This window comes from Colobus angolensis, unplaced genomic scaffold (genome assembly GCF_000951035.1).
Source record: "Colobus angolensis palliatus isolate OR3802 unplaced genomic scaffold, Cang.pa_1.0 Scaffold243, whole genome shotgun sequence".
In the NCBI taxonomy this organism is placed as follows: Eukaryota; Metazoa; Chordata; class Mammalia; order Primates; family Cercopithecidae; genus Colobus; species Colobus angolensis.
The window spans coordinates 64,760-87,993 of NW_012115633.1; positions in this window are offsets into that span (position 1 = coordinate 64,760).

Genomic DNA, 23,234 nt, shown 5'->3' on the forward strand with positions numbered 1-23,234 from the left:
GTAAACAAGTCAATAGTGTTGTCTTATTATTTCTTACTTCCTTAACATGAAACTTGAGAAAAAATATTTGCTAACTGGATTTCAAAGGATTAATCATTAAAAGCATAAATTAAACTTTCAAAATGTGGAAAATTCCATCCCTTAAAAGTGAATGCTCATACATTTGTATCTACTAATATAGGAAATAAGATTTATATTTTGCAAAATTTTGCCACATATTAAGGAAAAGAGGAACATTCCAATTGCTTGCATGAGGCTAGTATTTTTTATGCCAAAACATGACAAGAATGTTACAAGAAAGTCAAGGGAGAAGCTCAAAAACAGAGATGCAACAATGCTAAACAAAATATTACCAGATGGTAAGCTTCCAATATAGAAACAGTCTTGTATGTCACAACCAAGGTGTGTTTGTGCAATGAAGCATGTTTATGTTAGCATTTAAAAATTGGTCAGTATAATTCCCATATTAAAAGAGTAAAAGGGAAAAATTTTATTATAATGTCAATAGATGCAGTAAAACCACTTCATAATATTCGATATATATTATAAAATTTAACAGCTTAGCAAATTAGGAATGAAATTTGCCTTTAATCTAGAAAGGACATGCACTGAAAGATCAGCAAATTAGTGAAAACAAAAACATAAACACAACTAATTAACATTTTCAGATAGTTTTATTGTATATGTTAAAAAATACGTCTATTGATATATTATTTGAAATAAAAAATAGCAAGATTGCTGAATTAAGATCAGTGCTCCAAATTTATTTTTATAAGGAAAACTCATATGTCCCAGTTTCAAAACTTACTATAATCAAATACACACACACACACACACACACACATACAATCCCAGCCTGGACTAGAAGAGATGATAGCTGTTGGTGACTGATATCTAAAATCAGCTTTGGCTTCAACATTTTTTTTTTTTTTTTTGAGATGGAGTCTTGGTCTATTGCCCAGGCTGGAGTGCAGTGGTGTGCTCATGGCTCACTGCAACCTCCGCCTCCCAGGTTCAAGTGATTCTCTTGCCTCAGTCTTCCTAGTAGCTGGGAGTACAGGCATGTACTACCATACTCAGCTAAGTTTTGTATTTTTAGTAGAGATGGGGTTTCACTGTTATGGCCAGGTTGGTCTGGAACTCCTGCCCTCAAGTGATCTGGCAGCCTCGGCCTCCCAAAGTGTTAGGATTGCAGGCCTGAGCCACTGTGCCTGGCAGTGGTTCCAACTTTTTACAGGATAAAAAATAGCTGATAAGGTTCCCCACCTTCTCACCTTATAACATATGTTTTTTCCATCACTCATTTAGATGTAGAAAAGAAGGAAATGGAAAAAATGGAACCTCGCAGAAAGAGAGTAATAATTCAGAGTACACTAGATTAGGATTCATGAGGTCCCTGACATAAAACCAGCATTTGATCAATATATATTCTTTATTCACAAAGTACCAGGCCCTCATAACATTTTTCTCAGTGATATTTCTGAACACCTATGTATCAGGGACGGCTTTTTGCCTTCAGTTCTCCCCCATCTTGAATGGGCATGTTCATTTTCTTCCATTAAACTGGGTTGTGGCAAACAGATAACATACTCTAGTCATTTGCAACAATGGGAGCCAGATTTGAATAGGATGTAGATCATGCTATTTTGACTATGTGTCTGATGTCCAAAGCGCCTTGGGTTATCTTGGTAAGGAGTTGAGAATATTTTTGTGTATCTGAGGAAAGTATATATTTCTGACCAAGTAGGTGAATTGGAATATTGTTTCCAATAATTCTTATCTCTCTACATAACAGCACTGACAGTGCCTCTGAGTAAGCTGTGGAGATATTTATCTCCATGCCATGGGTGCTGAGATTTTCCCATGCAATTTAATGAGGGTAAAACTTGCCATTCAGATCAGAATTTCTAAAAGGTAGAAGATGTTTCTATCCATATCTTTTTCATGTACTATAAAAAAAAAAAAAGCATGTCTCAAGGGAGTATCTACGTATTTTAGTTTGTGTTTTGGAATGAGAAAAATGGAGAGCAAGTCTGAAACAGAGTCAATTGAGTTGAGTTGAGCCCAGCAAAGATCAGCTGATTCTAACCTGCAGGACTGCAGTAGAAAAATAAATGTGTTCCTGATATTCTAGGCTTGCTTTTTGTTTCAGCAAATGATGAATAACAAGATGGTCAAGGTTAGCAATGTAGAAAATAAAAATCAATTCACAAGACACAATTAAAAGACATGTTGAATCAATTCGGTTTGTTCTTCATTATACTAACATGGCCAGCATACCGGAATATTGGCTTTCCAAATATGCTACCCACTAGTTTCCTAAGGCTGGAACAAAGTATCAACAGACTGCAAAGCTTAAAGCAACAGAAGTGTATTTTCCCACTGTCTGGAGGCTGGAAGTCTACAATCAACATTTGGTGAGGGCCACATTTCCTTTGAAACCTGCCTGGGATATACTTCGTCTCTTTCCAGGTTCTGGGCATTTGCTGGAGGTCTTTGGCATTCCTCGGCTAGTAGATGCATCATTGCAATCCTGTATTCACAGAGCATTCTCTATGTTTCCACATCATCTTCTCTCTGCGTATCTGTTTCTGTGTCTAAATTTTCCCTTTTTATAAGGACATCAGTCATATTGGATTAAGGCCGACACTAACGGCCTCTTTTTATGACCTCTGTAATGAGCCTATCTCCAAATAACATCACATTCTGAGGCACTGAGGATGTGTGAGGAGGCATTGAGGAAAGGGCTTCAGTATAATGGGTGGGTGGGGCAGGGGGCACAATTCAACCGCAAAAACTGTGTGTATTCACACCATTAATTGTTTTAATTGAAAGTCATGATTTCTACTAACAATAGTCATAAATATTATTTTCTGCTGTAGATCCCAAAAATGCATAAGCAAATTTGCATTACACGTAAAAGTTGTAACGAAACTCCCTAGTATACACTGAGGTCAGGAACTCCTTTAATTTTTTAAAATATTGCCTTAGAATACATGTTGATTCAATATCAATGTGCTATGTGATTTTTCTTTTCTTTTTTTTTTTTTTTTGAGACAGTCTCCCTCTTTCGCCCAGGCTGGAGTGCAGTGGTGTGATCTCGGCTCACTGCAATCTCCGCCTCCCGGGTTCAAGTGATTCTCCTGCCTCAGCCTCCCACATAGCTGGGACCACAGGTGCATGGCACCCCACCTGGCTAATTTTTTTGTATTTTTGTAGAGACAGGGTCTCACCATGTTAGCCAAGATGTTCTCCATCCCCTGACCTCGTGATCAGCCTGCCTCGGCCTCTCAAAGAGCCACTGCGTCCAGCTGAATATATTTTTGTGGAAATAAAATTGGAACGCAAGTGCCTTCCAATCCCACATCTTTAAAATTTGGCAGATGTTCTTATAAAATGTCCAAGTTTTTTATATATGTATATATATATAAATTCTCCTTTGGTCTCTGGTTATTTCAGAAATGACTAAAACTACATTTTTTCTAAACCTCCTGCTACATAGTGTTATTTTTGACAAATGGGGAGTGGCATGGTGATTTATGTTAGTACATAACTTTATATTTAAAGCACACTATTTTAAACATGAGGAGAGAAGAATTAAAAAAAAAGAATTACGTTTGGTTTTGAAAAATTATGTCTTAGTCCTTGAAAAAACAATGTTAAATCATTTCTATTTTGTTCACTTTGTAGCTCAGGAATATTTGATATTGATATTGTCTGTTGTCTTGTGCATTACTTTGTGCTGAGGTTCCAATAAGGTCTGGCAGTATCTGGAATAAAGGGTAAATATATCTCTTCTCAAATGACTTACTTTCTTAGGAAAGGAATGTACCACAAATACTGTTTTCATCTGACTACTTTGTTCCTCTCTGTCCCACTTTGTTTTGATAACATTAACTTGTCCCACTTTGTTTTGATAACATTAACTTGCTGCCAATGCTCTCACAGGGCTATGGAATCCAGTGAGGAAGGACAGATATACTCTATGAAAAATCTGAATCTTGAGAAGAGAATGATTAGAATAAGATATCGGTGATGTTTCCTCTGATGGCTGAACATCAGAGGGATATGGACGTTGGTCAACATTCCAGAGTAGTCCAGGTTCCTCTCATTGGTGATGTGCAATTTTGTAACTATCCTTTTGATGCTCTGACATACTCAAATGCCCATGTGGTCAACTCATCTTACAGTAAGCAGAGTCCATTTTATTACTTTCAGCTAAAACACACACACACACACACACACACACATCCTAGCATACAATTTTATAGACAATAGAGCCTCAACCTCTTGGAAGTCCCTTGCTTTGCATACGGATTTTGTGGCTGTGTGAATAAGTGGAAAGCACACTGAATCAGAAATCAACCTAGTTTCCTATAATCATGTTAACTTTCACCTGCAATATGGAAATAGTCTCCTGAACTCCTCCTCTCCATATTATCCCAAATATTACTGTCAGAGCGGTATTCTCAAATCAAAGCTCCCTTATTTAAAAGCTTCCAAGGCTGCCTTACAATTTATTGAATTCTTTAATTTTAAGTTATAAATTCTTACTTTTCCTCATGTGCACTAAACTTCTGAAAAATTGAATAGTGGCTACTCCACAAATAAGCTCCCATGTCGGTGGTCCTCATGCCTTTGTTGGCTATTTTTTTTTCTACTAGAATGGGCTTTCTTCCTCAATCCAGCTGTATCTGACAATAGTCTACTCAGAATTTATATGCAAATTCTCCCTCATTATAAATAGTCCTCACAATTTTCATTGCTCCTTCATTTTATTGACCCTAAAAGCAATCTTGGTTACCTTATAGTTTGTGTTTTTATCTTCTTTAATAATTTATACTCTTATCTACATACTAAAATAAGATCCCCACCCCCGCCAAATGTTGGTATCTTGTGGTGATTCCCTCTGGAATCTAGATATTGCTTTACATACTGGGTTCTTAGCATTTTTATTTTGAACAGAAACTTCAATTATTTGTATCCATTATTTTTTCTAATTGTGTCTCTTAATGTGTCAGATAGGTGTGTTTAACTACAAGTAATAGAAAATTCAAGTTAGCTTAAAATAAAGGAGATAGCTTATATAACCATAATGTTTCAATGTAGGACATGAGAAGGCAGGGATTTATAATGTTTTGCTGATTTATCACCCAATAGTCCCGGTTCTACTCTTCTCCAAATAAAATATTAGTCTCAGAAAGTAGCAAATAAAGATATTGACCCATTAGCCTGAATCCATGCAAAGAAATAATGACTGACTCTCATGGTAGGTTCAAAGCAGAGGGAGTTCATTTTCATGAAGATACAGAAAAATACCTTGATAGGTATTGGAGGAAGATTGGTAAAATCCTCATGATGAAATTGCCAAAAGCAATTTCAACAAAAGCAAAAATTGACAAATGGGATCTAATTAAACTAAAGAACTTCGGTACAGCAAAAGAAACGATCATCAGAGTGAACAGGCAACCAACAGATTGGGATAAAATCTTCACAATCTATCCATCCAGCAAAGGTCTAATACCCAGTATCTACAAGGAACTCAAAAAAATTTTCAAGAAAAAAAAATCCCGTTAAAAAGTAGGCAAAGAATATGAATAGACACTTCTCAAAAGAAGACTTTGATGCAGTTGACAAACATGGAAAAAAGCTCAAGATCACTGATCATTAGACAAATGTAAATCAAAACCGCAATTAGATGTCATCTCATGCCAGTCAGAATGACGTTTAATAAAAAGTCAATAAACAACAGATAGTGGTGAGGTTGTGGAGAAATAGTATTGCTTTTACACTGTTGGTGGGAATGTAAATTAGTTCAAACATCGTGGAAGAAGATGTGGTGATTCCTCAAAGAGCTAGAACAAGAAATACCATTTGACCCAGCAATCTCATTACTGGGTATATACCAAAAGGAATATATATTATAACGTTACAAAGATATATAAACACATATGTTCATTGCAGCACTATTCACAATAGCAAGGGGATGAAATCAACCCAAATGTCCATCAATGATAGACTGGTTAAAGAAAATGTGGTACCAAAGAAAATGTGGTAGCATTTTCTTTAACCATGGAATATTATGGAATATTGCCTTGGAATATATATACCATTGAATATTATATATCATGAAATATTATTCAGGCATAAAAAAGAATGAGATCATGTCCTTTGAAGGGACATGGATGAAACTGGAAGCCTTTACCCTCAACAAACTAACTCAGGAACAGAAAACCAAACACCACATTTTCTCACTTATACATGGGAGCTGGATGATGGGATCACATGGACATAGGGAGGGGAACAACACATACTGGGGCCTGTTGCAGGGTAGGGTGGTGGGAGGGAGAGTATTAGAAAGGCTGGTTAATGCATGCTGGGCTTAATACCTAAGTGATGGGTTGATAGGTGCAGTAAACCACTACGGCATACATTTACCTAGTAACAAACCTGCATTTCCTGCACATGTACCCCAAAACTAAAAACTAAAAAAAAAGAAGAAAACAATTTAATGCCGATGTGAATTTTAATCTTTGTAAAAGTGGATAGTCATGTGATGGTTGGCTTAGGCCAGAGTCACTAAACCTGCTGCAGACAGGAGAACAAAATACTGTCAGACCATCAGGGACACTTATAGATTTGAGAAAATGGTCAACTTCTCTTGAGACAATGGGGTTATAGAGGAAGACTTACAAAATAAAACTAACTGCTGAGTAGGAGAGACAGACACTGTAGGTAGATCCACACCACATCAAACCCAGCTCACTTTCTTTGCCCGGTTCTACCATAGGGGCTAGAATTTACTATATGCTTCCTCCCAGGCAAACTTATTTGATAAACTATAAGCAAAGGTTTTTGGTGTTTTCACTCCTTTTGTCCTGATTTATCCTATTTACAAATTTTCCTTGTGGGTCTTCTTGTAGCAATCATCCTCTGACCAAGAGTGAAAGTCAACAAGATCAAGTCAAACTGGTATCATTGAGCCCCGGAAACAACTTCTATAGATACATACCTTTGGATTCTTTATTATGTAAGAAAAATAAAACTCTGTTTAAGTCAGTGTGATGGGGTTTTCTATTACTATCAGGTGTAAGTATAACTAAATGATATGGTGGGAAAGCAACAATTTTCACTCCAGCAAACATAGAAAGAAGCGTGAAATCCAAAAATTGGAGTATTCAACCTGGTTCTGCCTTTGACAAGCTATAAGATGTTGAAGTGGGAAATGTATTGAACTTTAATTTTGCCAGTTATAAAGTGAGTTGTGCTGAAGTACAAGGTATCTGATGTCTAAAGTCCACTCTTACTCAAAAATTCTAGGAATGTATAATCATTCTATAAAAAAGTTTTATAATATGTAAGTATAATAATTTATTATTTGTCAAAATATTTTAAAATCTTTTTTCAGATTTTCAACATATTTGAAAAAGAATAATTATGACTTAATAATTGAGTGATATTCTCAGCTCTCGTATGCCATGGTATGTGCTTGGCACAGGAATAGTCAGAGTCCGCCACATGTTGACCAGAAGAACAATCCCCTTCTGCATCTTCCATGCTGGCTTTGAGAGCCTTGTTAATAAATTGCTCCTTCTGGTATGTTTGGAAACTGGCCATTTATCTTCTCCTTTCCAGTTTATTTTCCTCTGTATTTCCAAATTCTCTTTATTTCATTTTTTTAAGGAAATGGCTATCAAAGTGTAGTTTACAGTCTCTCAGGGCTTCGAGACTTCCAGAGGATCTTTAAATGAAAAGCCTATTTCATGGTAATCGAGTGTTATGTGCCTTTTCCCTGTGTGCACATGCGCTCTGATGGAACATAAGCCACGGTGCTGAGGCTGCTTGCTCAAGAGCATGAGTTACAGGAATTGTACTGTACTCAAAGCCACCACTCATGTCCACATGATGGTAGAATGAAAAATAAAGCCAGTTCCACTTTAAAATACCCTTGATGATTCAGTAAAAATAGTTATTTTTATTAAATTGCAACTTTGCATGCACACATTTTTAATATTCAGTGAGACGAGACAGGAAGTTCACATAAGCACTTCTGCAACTTGCAGGATGATGGACCATTGCCAGTAAAAGCCATCTGGGAATGGTTTGAGTTGTGAGTTGAATTCATTGCTTTTTTCATGAAACAGCATTTTTCCCTGGAAAGAATGACTGAGAGGCAAACTTGCATTATATGAGTTTGGTTAATTGGCAGACATTTTCACAAAAATTGGAAAAAGTGAGCTTGTTCCTTCAAGGAAAGTCACTGACAGCTTTGTTTGTTTGTTTGTTTGTGTTGCCAAATTCAGCACCTAGAGAGTAAACTTTTAGAAAGCTGTCTGCCACCATGAGCTAGGCAGCTTTCTGATTTGCAAAGACTTTGTGATGAGATTGGGAATGATGTTATGAAAATGATTTTTACTATATGTATTGTTTAAAAATGTGTTATTGCTGTCCCACCACATAAAGATATTTCTTTCAACAGCAAAGCTCATACACAGCAGTGAGGCATGACTTAGCTTGTTTGTGGTTCTGCTGGTGGAAGCAAACCTACTGTGCTACCAGTCATATAAAAGTCAAAGCACAAAGTACAGTCCATGATACTTGATAAGGATACTAAATGACTATGTTAGTGGTTGCTGTATTTAAAAATACTACACTATAGTTTTATCATTATTTTGGAGTACACTCCTTCTACGTAACAACAACAACAAAAACATTAACTGTTAATCAACCTCAGCAAGGTCCTTCAGGAAGTCTTCTAGAAGGCATTATTGGCATAGGAGATGATAGCTCCATGCATGTTATTGCCCCTGAAGACCGTTCAGTGGGTTAAGATGTAGAGGTGGAAGACAGTGACATTAATGATCCTGACCCTGTGCAGGCCTAGGCTAATGTGTGTTTGTGTGTTAGTTTTTAACAAAAAGTTGAAAAAGTAAAAACAAATATAAAAAATAAAATAAAATTAAGCTTACAGAATAAGAAATTATAAAAAGAAAATATTTTTATACAACTGTACAATGTGTTTGTGCTTTAAACCAAGCACTATAATGAAAGCTATTACAACCTGGAAACAATATAGTTTAATATTTCTGGTAGATGCAGCTGTAAAGGTTATGCAATTATACTTTTCCTTGGTAAAAAATATAAGTGGAAAATTTAGAGTGTTTACATTTCTATAATAATTTCACTTTATTTACTGTAATTGAATGAGCTTAAGATTGTTGTGCAGTTTAATGAGTATGAACTCTATTTATTTTCCCACTTTCAATGTTTTGTGACACGCATCCCTCCCTCTGATGCATTTGAAAAAGAATAATTGGACACCAGGCTAATGAAGAACTTGATAGCAGGAAGATTATTCAACAAGGCTTAGGTTTTGGTGCCCCAGATTCATCCATCTTTCAGCCTACCCTTTCCAGTTCTGACTATCATTCTTAAACAGTTTTATTGGCTACATTGTTACATCTTTAAAAAACATAATTGGAGGAAATGATTGAAAGTGAAGGAATCACACTTGCCTAATATCCTTCGGATCTTTTACCTCAGCATGACACCACATACTGTCATTGCAGGGAACATCTTACTTGCTAATCCCAATTCTGGAAGCAGCTTTCTGCACAAACCTGCAGGACATAACTGATGTCATGCCTGCTTCTTTAATGCTGTGTGACATGGCATAGATGGTTTCTCTTGTCCCATTAAATGCTGTTATTGTCTAAGGAAGAGAGCTTTTGTATGCTGAATATCATAATATCTGGGAATATAGAAAGTTTGGGCATAGAATATATAGACCTGTGAAGAATTGTTCTTCAGGGAGCACTTGATTTGTGGGTACATGTCTGAATTCGATAGGGCAGAAATGAGACTCAAGAGTGTTGCTGGCTTTTTTCCTTGGTTGATTTTTGCCTCTGAGTGGCAAAAATAAGGGGTGACACAACTGAGGTTGGCAATACTTCATCAGACCCAAAGAAAGGAGTAGAAATAATAGATTTTTAAAATAAAACATCCATGAACTTTGCAAGAGGAATAATTGCTCATAGCCCCAATGATTTTATACTCACAAAATAAAATGTTAAGCTTGGCAGGGAGTGGTGGCTAAGGCCTGTAACCCCAGCACTTTGGTAGGCCAGGGGGGTGGATCATTTGAGGTCAGGAGTTTGAGACCAGTCTGGCCAACAGACTATCTACTAAAAATACAAAAAATTAGCCGAGGGTGGTGGTGCACACCTGCAATCCCAGCTACTTGGGAGGCTGAGGCAGGAGAATTGCTTGAACCTGGGAGGTAGAGGCTGCAGCGAGTGAGGATCACAGCACTACACTCCAGACTAGGGAACAGGGTGAGACTCTGCTTAAAAAAAAAAAAAAAAAAAAGTAGTTAAGCTTGTGTGGATAAATTTCTTGTAGAAGGTACTAAGTTTTTGTCAATAGGGAACTAAAAAGGGGGCAGCCAAAATGGATAAAGGAAGAATTGCATATGAGGGGGGTAAATGTAAAATTCACATTCCTACTTTTCTTAACTTTCAAGTATGCTGTGAAGCGTAAAGAATATGAAAGATGTAAAATTTTGGATAAACAAAAATAATTATTTATGGAGGTTATTATTCGTAGTATTATATTACTTCTCATATGTATACTCATTCATGTAAGAAGACTTTCATTTAAACTTTCATATATATATATAGTTGATAAATAAGTCATTATGTACAGCTAATGTAAAAACTTTTCAGTAAGATCCTACACTTTATCTGGAACTGTAAATATAAACATGAAAAAGGTTGCTAACTTTAATCTGTAATTGAATATAATAAATGTTATAATTTTTTTTTTTTTTCCCCAACAGCCTGAATATATTTACTCATTGTGCTAAAGCAACCAGTCAAAGCAAAACATCCAGGGACTCTGATAGGGACATGATTGCAAGCAAGAGGGAAAATGTTATCTTGTGTGTGAAAACTAATTGTCAGAGATTGGAAGAAGCTTTATAAGATTTCTAGTGAGCCAAAGTCAGATAGCAAAGATGATTAGGTGAATTTCAATATGTCAGTGTATTTCTCATCATTCATTACCATAAAATCTAAAGTGGATTGCTTATATATAGGGAATGAATAATAAATAATGTTCATAGCAGTGAAACATCTTAGTAAATTGTATTTGACTTTCTTTTTGGAATCAGGATTAGTAATTTGTTTGAGGTTACATTATTTGCTTTAAGATTATTAGTAATTAGGATTACAAGTATGTTTAAAAAATTACAGCAACTGTATTGAAGCTCATGCTTTTAAGTGAGAACTCAGAACTTGGGAAAAAACTTCTAAATTTTGTAAATAAATTTATTTATTTTAACATATTTTTCTTACCCATTGCTTATAATTTAGCTAAGGCCTAGATCATTGTATATTAAACAATAATTTTAAAAAGTGATTTAAGAGTTAATTTTTCACTTTTAAAATGTTTAAAACAACCTGAACATAGAATGTATTTTAAGTAAGGGCTTCACTACAGTTGTAATTTAAACAGAGAAAACAAATAATTTTGTTACTAGATTATGAGGTGATTTTTTTATATCCCTAACTATAATACAAGAAGATCAAAGTAGACAAAAATGAAGTATATATTGGAGTACTGTCAATGTACCTCATATTTTTTCCATTTATTCTCAAACATTTTAGTTATTAAGAGGCTGATTTGTCTAGCCATATTAAGCTGCTGAAGAAGAGGAGGTTGAAACTAACTAGGCTGGCTCACAAAAGATGAGATGTGGCCAGGCGCGGTGGCTCAAGCCTGTAATCTCAGCACTTTGGGAGGCCGAGACGGGCGGATCACAAGGTCAGGAGATCGAGACCATCCTGGCTAACACGGTGAAACCCCGTATCTACTAAAACACAAAAACTAGTTGGGCGAGGTGGTGGGCGCCTGTAGTCCCAGCTACTCGGGAGGCTGAGGCAGGAGAATGGCTTGAACCCGAAAGGCGGAGCTTGCACTGAGTTGAGATCGGCCGCTGCGCTCCAGTTTGGGCGACAAAGCGACACTCTGTCTCAAAAAAAAAAAAAAGAAAGAAAGATGAGATGTGATTTTAGGAACCAAAAACAAGTCCCTGTGACCTAGATGTCCAGGTTGTGCCTCTAGGGAAGACAAGAAATAAGAGACATTGTGACGTACTTTGCTGTCTAAACTGGAAAACTTAATCACTAAGACATACTAGACTTTCTTCCAGTTTCATCTACCAAGAGCAATAATTACAAATTTGGACTTTAAATAATTACTTGTGACATCACAATAAAAATAGAAATTTAATAATTACATTAATTAGCCTTTGCTATTGTGGACATTAATAGTTGACTGCACATTACGTATATGCACACACATATACATATATACATATTTGTATACATATGTATTTATATACATACATATTTTGACCATATTCTTGATTATTAGGGTAAATATTTCTATTTACAGTCTTAATATATCCAAGATTAGAATCTATGGGATAGACATCTCATATTTATGTCTCATTGATAAATACTTTCATTAACAGGTCTTTACCTTCAAAGCAGCATATTTTGCCCACTGCTTTCCAAATAATCGTCAATTTTTATATACTTTTCTCCCATTAGAGCAATCAAATAATTTAGATTTTTTTCACTCACATTTTTCTCATATAGAATATTTCATTGCATTCTTGCTAGATAATCACATTAGGCTATGTGATTATAGTCTAGTTTATGTATAGTCTAATCTATACTTTTTAAAAATATCACTTTCTCAGTAGACCTTGAACTAGCAAAACTGACTTTAGGTTAATTTTTAAATGTTTCCCTGGACTTACCTGCTATTATTTTATGCTTGTTGCCCTCAGCCTAGTGTTTAAATTGCCAATTCTCTAATCAAAACACAAAACCAAAATGAATCATGATTTTAATTACCTTAAGACAGCATTTCCCTTGGTCTTTGATCTTACCCTGTACATTCACATGCAAAACATTGGGCAGGACAGCCACCTTCCATCGCATGAAAATGTCATATGATTTTTACATTATAGCTTTTTAACTTTCTTATTCTCTTTATTGTCAAAACGTATATTCTTTCTACTAAATTTCACCCATATCATTATTGTAGTTTAATTCTCCTCATCCCCTTGAAACCTTTGCCTGATGATTCTGATCTTGTTTATTTTCCTGCCCTACCTGCTGGAATATGTGTAGTTTCTCTAATTTAATTTAGTGCACACCTATTTTATTTATAATGTAATTGATTTCAAAAGTTATTATTACAGTACATACTTTTTACTTTGAGAAAGCTAATGTAAAATAAATTTGGATTAAGGAGAATAAATGAAGCCAACAGACCGATAGTAATTATCAATTGTTCATTACTTTCAATCTGTTACTTGGAGAGTTCTTTGAGTGTGGTATCCATAGTATATACTATCGTGGGGCTTCCAGTTTCAGCTTCAACTGTGAAGACTTAAAAGTCATTACTACCGGACCAAAAGAGCAAAATATTAAATGAAGTTGATAATCAATGACTTCTTTGGAGCCAAAGAGTATGGAGGCCCAAAGGTAAACCACGCCCTTGAAAACTAGTGAAACAGCTAAATCCAGAGGCTCAGGGGCAAGACCTTATCTGGAGGGCGAGTCACTACAGCCATAAGCTGGTGGAATCACTTAAATTGTAATTTTAATGAGTTCACCCAGAGGTGTGAACTAGCGGGAAAGGGAGGGAACATTAGAGGCAGTAGTCTTTATTTAATTTAATTTATTTCATTATTTATTTTTGAGCAAAAGTCTCACTCTGTCACCCAGGCTGGAGTGCAATGGCACGATCTCAGCTCACTGCAACCTCCACCTCCCAGGTTCAAGCAATTCTCCTGCCTCCAGCCTCCCAAGTAGCTGGGATTACAGGCACACGCCTCCACGCTCGGCTAAGTTTTGTAATTTTTAGTAGAGGTGGGGTTTCACCATGTTGGCCAGGCTGGTCTTGAAATCCTGAGGTGATAATCCACCCGTCTCGGCCTCCCAAAGTGCTGAGATTACAAGCATAAGTCACCACGCCCAGCTGTGGGCAGTAGTCTTAATGTTTTCCCACATTTGAGCATTTTGCCTTTTGGAAACCCACTAGGTTCTCATGGTGAAGATCCAAGAAAGATCCTCCCATGGCTCTGGCAGGAAGTGGGAAGAATAAACTTTATGCTATATGTCCAGAGCATTCTCCACACTGAAAACCTCATCTCCAGGACAAAGCTTTTACCAGAGCTATATCCTATCTTGGGGAGGGAATTTTCCTGAGCTATCCCACTATGCTTCCTGTCTCATTTAAGAGTCAGATAAGGCAAAAAGAACTTGAGAATGCCACAGACCAGGGACACACACTGTGAAAAGACAGATTTAATAGTAAAATTATAGGATGCCCTTCATTCCTTAACACCACAATACAGTTGAAATTACCACTGAAAAAGCTACATTATACCCATTCTACCTGATATAGACTCTGTTTAAGGATTTCTTAGAGAAGCCCATAGACAACAAGTGAGAGAAAACTAAGGACACAGGAGACTTGAAGCCTCTGGCACCTACAGGTACAGCAATATTAAATACAGCCCAACTCCTAGACAGATTTACACAAATCCTCTCATTAAAGGCCAATTTACCTCAGTTACTTTTGCCAAAAATTCATTCTCTGTTTTAAACAAAAACTACAAGGCATACTAAAAGGCAAGAAAAATCATAGTTTGAAAAGAAAAGGCAAACATCAGAACTAGATTCAGGAATAATACCGGTTTTCGATGATTACACCAGGAATTCATATTTAACATATTAATTCATATTAATTATACATTGCATTATAAAATATAATTATTGTATAAGTTAATATATTAGTAGGGAAAAACTAAGATGACATGCAGGAACAGATGAGTAATATATGAAGGGAAGTGGAAACTCTAAGAAAGAATCAAAAGAAAATGCTAGTAATGAAAAAGAAACTGGAACAGAAATAAGATATGATGTTGCTGACCTCATCAGTAGGATAGACATAGTCAAGGAGAGATGCAGTGAAATTAGATGGCAGTTCAATTGACTTTCCAAACTGAAATACAAAAACAAAACAAAAAAACTAATTTGAAAGTTCAGATTAGAACATCCATGAACTTTGGGACTACTATAAAGGCTTTGCATACACATAATTGGAAAAGCTGAATGAAGATAAAGAAAGAACTGAGCAAAAGAAATATTTAAGATTATAATGGCCAAAAATATTATAAAGTTAATGACAAACACCAAACCATAGATTCAAGAAGCTTAGAGAACACCAACTAGATCAATTTTTATAAATCTATACCTAAGCACATCATATTCAAACAAAACAAAACAAAAAAATAACAGTAGAAGGAGAAACTCTTGAAAGTAGCTAGAATGTAGTAAGAAAGCACCTTACTCAATAGGAACAAGGATAAGAATTATAGTGGGCTTGTCACTATTATTAAATAGTAGAGTGAGGAAAAAAATCCTATCAATTTATAATTTGATATCCAGAAAAATTATGGTTTAAATAGGAAAGAGAAATAAAACTGTGTCAGATAAACCAAATCTGGGAGATTTCTTTGCTCTGCAAAAAAAAAAAAAAAAAAAAAAAAAAGCTAAAATGAAGTTCTCTGAAAAAAAGAATATGAGTCAGAAATTTCAATTTACATAACAAAAGGAAGAGTTTTGGAGAAATAATAAATAAAGATAAAATAAAATATTTTATTTTTCTTATTTATAATGGGTCTGTATTAGTCTGTTTTCATGCTGCTGATAAAGACATAGCTGAAACTGGGCAATTTACAAAAGAAAGAGGTTTATTGGACTTAGCAATCCATGTGCCTGGGGAGGCCTCACAATCATGGCAAAAGGTGAAAGGAATATATCCCACGACCGCAGACAAGAGAAGAGAGCTTGTGAAGGGAAACTCCCATTTTTAGAACCATCAGATCTTGTGAGACTTATTCACTATCACAAGGACAGCACTGGAAAGACTTTCCCCCATGATTAAATTACCTCCCACCAGGTCCCTCCCACAACATGTAGAAATTCAAGATGAGATTTGGGTCAGGGAACAGCCAAACCATATCATTCCACCCTGGCCCCTCCTAAATCTCATGTCCTTAGATTTCAAAACCAATTACGCCTTCCCAACAGTCCCCCAGAATCTTAACTCATTTCTGCATTAACTCAAAAGTCCATAGTCCAAAGTCTCATCCAAGACAAGGCAAGTACCTTCTGCCTATGAGCCTGTAAAATGAAAAGGAAGTTAGTTACTTCCTAGATACAGTAAGGATACAGGCAGGAGATAAATACAGCCATTCCGAATGGGAAAAATTGGACAAAGCACAGGGGCTACAGGCCCTATGCAAGTCCAAAATCAAGGGGACAATCAAATCTTAAAGGTCCAAAATGATCTGCTTTAATTCTGTGTCTCACATCCAGGTCACACTGGTGCAAGAGGTGGGCTCCCATGGCCTTGGGCAACTTCCCCTCTCAGCTGCTTTTGCTGGCTAGCGTTGAGTGTCTGCAGGTTTTCTAGTCACACGGTGCAAGCTGTCAGTGGATCTACCATTCTGGGGTCTAGAGTATAGTGATCCTCTTCTCACAGCTCCACTAGGTATTGTCCCAGTAGGGACTCTGTGTAGGGGCTCTGACCCCACATTCCCCTTCTGTACTGCCCTCCAGAGGTTCTCCATGAGGGCCCCATCCCTGCAGCAAACTTCTGCCTGGGAGTCCAGGAGTTTTCGTATATCCTGTGAAATCTAGGCAGAAATCTAGGTTCCCAAACCTCAATTCTTGACTTCTGTGCACTGGAATGTTCAACACCACATGAAAGCTGCCAGCTGGGGCTTCCACTTACTGAAGCAACAGCCTGAGTTGTACCTTGGCTCCTTTTATCCATGGCTAGAGTGGCTGGAACACAGGGTACAAAGTCCCTAGGCTGTACAGAGCAGGGAGGCGGGCCCTGGGAGTGGCCCACAAAACCATCTTTTTCTCCAAGGCCTCTGGGCCTGTGATGCGAGGGGCTTTTGACATGCCATGGAGAATTTTCCTCACTATCTTGGGATTAACATTTTGCTCCGCATTACTTATGCAAATTTCTGCAACTGGCTTGAATTTCTCCTCAGAAATGGAATTTTCATTTCCATCACATTCACAGGTTGCAAATTTTTCAAAATTGTATGCTCTATTTCCCTTTTAAAACTGAATTTCTTTAACAGTACCCAAGTCACATCTTGAATGCTTTGCTGCTTAGAAATTTATTCTGCTAGATACTCTAAATCATCTCTCTAAAGTTTAAAGTTCCACAAATCTCTAAGACACGGGCAAAATGTCATCAGTCTCTTTGCTAAAACATAACAAAAATCACCTTTGCTCCAGTTCCCAAGTTCCTCATCTCCATCTGAGACCACCGCAGCCTGCATTTCACTGTCCATATCATTATCAGCATTTTGGTCAAAGTCATTTAACAAGTCCCTAGAGAGTTCCAAACTTTCCCACTTTTTCTTGTCTTCTTCTGAGCCCTCCAAACTGTTCCAATCTCTGTCTGTTATCCAGTTCCAAAATCGCTTCCACATTTTTGAGTATCTTTTCAGCAGAGCCACAGTTGACTGGTACCAATTTACTGTATTCATAAATTTTCATACTACTGATGAATGCATACCCAAGATTGCTCAATTTACACAAGAAAGAGGTTTATTGGATTTCCAGTTCCACGTGGGTGGGAGGCCATACAATCACGGTGGAAAGTAAAGGCATGTCCTGCATGGTGGCAGAAAAGAGAAGAGAGCTTGTGCAGGGAACCCCCCCTTTTTAAAACCATCAGATCTTGTGGGAATCATTCACTATCACAAGAACAGCATGGATAAGGCCTGCCCCCATGAGTCAGCTGCCTCCCACAGTATCCCTCCTACAACACATAGGAATTCAAGATGAGATTTGGGTGGATACATAGCTAAACCATATCAAGATCTAATATAGTTGTTTGTTTAAAGTAATAATAGCAACATTTTTTGAGGCGATGATAGCATATTTTGGTAAGTGAAATGAGTGACAGCAGCACCATAAGAAAGGAGAGGGAGAGATTGGGAACATTCTGTTATAAGGTACATGCCCCAAAGGTAAAGTGGCACAGTGTGTGCTGAAGGTGAACTAAGATTAGTTAAAATATATATTGCTAACTTCAGTGCAATGAGTACATTAATTTAAAAAAGATAACTATAATGACTAAAGTAAAATAGGAGATAAAAAATAGAATTATATAAAATACTCCATAAAACAAAGAAGTCAGAAAAAATAGGGGAAAAAGAAACAACAAATACAATGAATAGGAAACAGATACAACTATATCAATAATGACTTTAAGTGGGAATGATCTATGCATGCAAATTAAGTGACAGAGAATGTCATAGTCTAATGAAAGACAAACTTTGTCATCTATGAAAACCCATTTTAAATGTAAAGACTCAAGTTAAAATTACAGGACGAATGAAGATAAACTATATGCTAACACTAATGAAAAGAAAACTGGAATAACTATAATTGAGACCAAGACTTTGGAGCAAATAAAGTTGTGAGCAACAAAGAGGGTATTACATAGTGATAAAGGCATCAATTCTCCAAGATGATGTAGTACTATGTGTGTATGGACCTAACAATAGAGCATCAAAATACACACAGTAAAATTGATAGAACTACAGGAACAACAAACACATTCACTGTTACAAAAGCAGAGAGAACATTTTCTGACTTTCTGGGGCCATTGTTAGCCTAATACCAAAACAATTTTTTAAAATTACTAGGTAGAAAATAAATCTCTCATGAACATGGAAGCCAAAATACTCCAAAACTATAAGCAGTAGAATCTAATATACAATATATTTGGCCTGATCACACTATCTTGAAGCCGTGCCTTCAGAAGTTGCCTTTGAAACAATCTCATTTTTTTGAAACTGAGGAATCGTCACTCGTGAAGGCATTGTAAGCATCTTCTGAAGTGATGATGAATTATATGTGTTGATGTGGCTAGGCTATGGTATACAGATGTTTGATAAAACACCAGACTGGATGTTGCTGTGAAGGTATTTTTAATATCTGATTAAAACTGAAGTCAGTAGACCCTGATTAAAGCAGATTACCCTCCACAGTGTGGGTATATCCCCATGCAATCAGTGAAAGACTTAAAACAAAAAGACTGAGGTTCCCTGAGGTCTTCTGAGAAGCAAGGACTGCTTCCAGACTACCTTCAGACTCAGCACCCGACATCAGCTTTTCCCTGGGCCTCCAACTTACTGTCCTGCCCTGTAAATTTCACATTTTTCAGTCTCCACAATCACATCAGTGAATTCCTTAAAATTAAATCACTATTTGTCTATCTGGTTATCTATCTATCATCTATCTATCTATCTATCTAATCTCTACATATATCATTAAACATTCAATTAAAACAAAAGAAAATATTTTAGGTAATTTATTTTGCTTCCTAAGCAAGGTAAGCACTAAATCTCCTCCCCACCTTTTGACTTTTGTTTTAATTTCTGGGGTACATATGCAGGATTCACAAGTTTGTCACATAGGTAAACATGTGCCATGGAGGTTTGTAGCACAGATCAGCCCATCACCTTCGTATTAAGCCAGGCATCCATTACCTATTCTTCTTGATGCTCCTCCTTCCCCACTCCAGGACCCAGTGCGTGTTGTTCCTCCTAGAGTGTCCATGTGTTCTCGTCTTTCAGCTCCCACTTAAAAGTGAGAACATGCGGTGTTTGGCCTTTTATTCCTGCATTCAATTGCAGAGAATGACAGCTTCCAGCTCCATTCATGTCCCTGCAAAGCACATGATCTTTTTCGTTTTTATGGCTGCATAGTATTCCATGGTGTATATGTACTACATTTTCTTTATCCAGTCTATCATTTATGGGCATTTTGGTTGGTTCCATGTCTTTGCTATTGTAAACAGTGCTGCAATAAACATAAGTGTGCATGTGTCTTTATAGTAGAATTATTTATATTCCTTTGGGTATATACCAGGTAATGGGATTGCTGGGTCAAAGGGCATTTCTAGTTCTAGATCCTAGAGGAATTGCCACACTGTCTTCTACAATTGTTGAACTAAATTATATTCCCACCAACAGTGTAAAAGCATTCCTATTTCTCCATATCCTCACCAGCATCTGTTGTTTCTTGACATTTTAATAATTACTATTCTGACTGGCACGAGATGGTATCTCATTATGGTTTTGATTTGCGTTTATCTAATGACCAGTGATGTTGAGCTTTTTTCATGTTTGTTGGCTGAATAAATGTATTATTTTGAAAAGTGTCTATTCATGTTCTTTGACTGCTGTTTGATGGGCTTTTTGTTTTTTCTTTGTAAATTTGTTGAAGTTCATCATAGATTCTGGATAATAGAATCTACAATCCTGGAAAGATCTTCTCCCACTCTGTAGGTTGCCTGTTCACTCTGATGATAGTTTCTTTTGCTATGCAGAAGCTCCTTAGTTTAATGAGATCTCATTTGTCAGTTTTGGCTTTTGTTGCAATTGTTTTTGGCATTTTCATCATGAAGTATTTGCCCATGCCTATGTCATGAATGATATAGCCTAGGTTTTATTCCAGGGTTTTTATGGTTTGAGGTTTCACATTTAACTCTTCACATTTAAGTCTTTAATCCATCTTGAAGTAATTTTTGTATGAGGTGTAAGGAAGGACTCCAGTTTCAGTTTTCTGCATATGGTTAGCCTGTTTTCCCAGCACCATTTATTAAATAGAAAACCTTTTCCCTGTTGCTAGTTTTTGTCCGGTTTGTCGAAGATCAGATGGTTGTAGATGTTTAGTGCTATTTCTGAGGTCTCTATTCTGTTTCATTTGTCTCCATCTCTGTTTTGGTACCAGTACCATGCTGTTTTGGTTACTGTAGCCTTGTAGTATAGTTTGAAGTCAGGAACGTAATGCCTCCATCTTTGTTCTTTTGGCTCAGGATTGTTTGGCTATATGAGCCATGTTTTGGTTTCATATGAAATTTAAAGTAGTTTTTCCTAATTCTCTGAAGAATGTCAGTGGTAGTTTGATGGGACTAGAACTTTGGGCAGTATGACCATTTTTAGGATATTGATTCTTCCTATCCATGAGCATGGAATTTTTTTTTCCATTTGTTTGTGTCCTGTCTTATTTCTTTGAGCAATGGTTTGTAGTTCTCCTTGAAGAGGTCCTTTGCATTCCTTGTAAGCTGTATTCCTAGGTATTTTATTCTCTTTGTAGCAATTGTGAATGGGAGTTCATTCATGATTTGGCTCTCTGTTTATTATTGGAGTATAGAAATGCTTGGGGTGTTTGTGCATTGATTTTGTATCCTGAGGCTTTGCCTAAGTTGCTTATCAGCTTAAGACATTTTGGGGCTGAGATGATGGGGTTTTCTAAATGTAGAATCACATTGTCCACGGCGACAATTTGACTTTTTCTCTTCCTATTTGAAAATCCTTTATTTTATTTTTCTCTTGCCTGATTGCCCTGGCCAGAACTTCCAATGCTACATTAAATAGGAGTCGTGAAGGGGGCATCCTGATCTTGTGCCAGTTTTGAAAGGGAATGTTTCCAGCTTTTACCCATTCAGTATGATATCAGCTATGGGTTTCTCATAAAGAGCTCTTATTATTTTGAGATATGTTCCATCAATACCTAGTTTATTGAGAATTTTTGACACGAAGGGGTGAATTTTATCAAAGGCCTTTTCTGTATCCATCGAGATGATCATGTGGTTTTTGTCATTGGTTCTGTTTATGTGATGGATTATATTTATTGATTTTTGTATGTTGAAACAGTCTTGCATTCAAGGAATGAAGCCAACTTGATCGTGGTGGATAAGCTTGCTTTTTGATGTGCTACTAGATTTGGCTTGTTGGTGTTTTATTGAGGATTTTCACATTGATGTTCATCAGGAATATTGGCCTGAAGTTTTCTTTTTTTGTTGTTGTTGTGAGTCTCTCAGGTTTTGGTATTGGGATGATGCTGGCCTCATAAAATGAGTTAGAGAGGAGTCCTTTCTTTTCAATTGCTTGGAGTTGTTTCAGAAGGAATGGTACCAGCTCCTCTTTGTATCTCTGGTAGAATTTTATTGTGAAACCATCTGATCCTGGGCTTTTTTTGGTTTGTAGGCTGTTAACTGCTGTTTCAATTTCAGAAGTTGTTATTGGTCTATTCAGGGATTCAACTTCTTCCTGGTTTAGTCTTGGAAGGGTGTATGTGTCCAGGAATGTATCCAATTCTGGTAGATTTTCTTTTGTTTGCTTAGAGGTGTTGATGGTATTATCTGATGGTAGTTTTTCTTTCTGTGAGGTGAGTGGTGATGTTCCCTTTATCTTTTTTTGTTTCTATCTGATTCTTCTATTTTTCTTCTTTATTAGTTTAGCTAGTGGTCTGTTTTGTTGATTTTTCAAAAAAAACCAGCTTCTGGATTCATAGATTTGTGTGTGTGTGTGTCTCTATCTCCTTCATTTCTGTTCTGATCTTAGTTATAACCTGTCTTCTGCTAGCTTTTGTATTTGTTAGCTCTTGCTTCTCTAGCTCATTTAGTTGTGATGTTAGGGTGTCAATTTTAGATCTTTCCTGCTTTCTGATGAGGATATTCAGTGCTATAAATTTCCCCCTTGACACTGCTTTAGCTGTATCCCAGAGATTCTGGTACATTGGACCTTTGTTCTAATTGGTTTCCAAGAAGTTATTGATTTCTGCCTTAATTTCATTATTTGCCCAGGAGCCATTCAGGAGAAGGTTGCTCAATTTCCATGTAGTTGTGTGGTTTTGAGTGAGTTTTTTAATCCTGAGTTCTTATTTGCTTGCTCTGTGGTCTGAGAGACTGTTTGTTAAGATTTCCGTTCTTTTGCATTTGATGAAGAGTGTTTTACTTCCAAATCTGTGGTCAATTTTAGAATCAGTGCCCTGTGCTACTGAGAAGAATGTATAGTCTGTTGATCTGGGGTGGAGAGTTCTGTAGATGTCTGTTAGGTTCATTTGATCCAGAGTTGAATTCAAGTCCTAAATATCCTTGTTAATTTTCTATCTTATTGATCTATCTAATGTTGACAGTGGAGTGTTAAAGTCTTCCAGTATTATTGTGTGAGAGTCTAAGTCTCTTTGTAGGTCTCTAAGAACTTGTTTTATGAATCTTGGTGCTCCCGTATTGGGTTCCTATATATTTATCATAGTTAGCTCTTC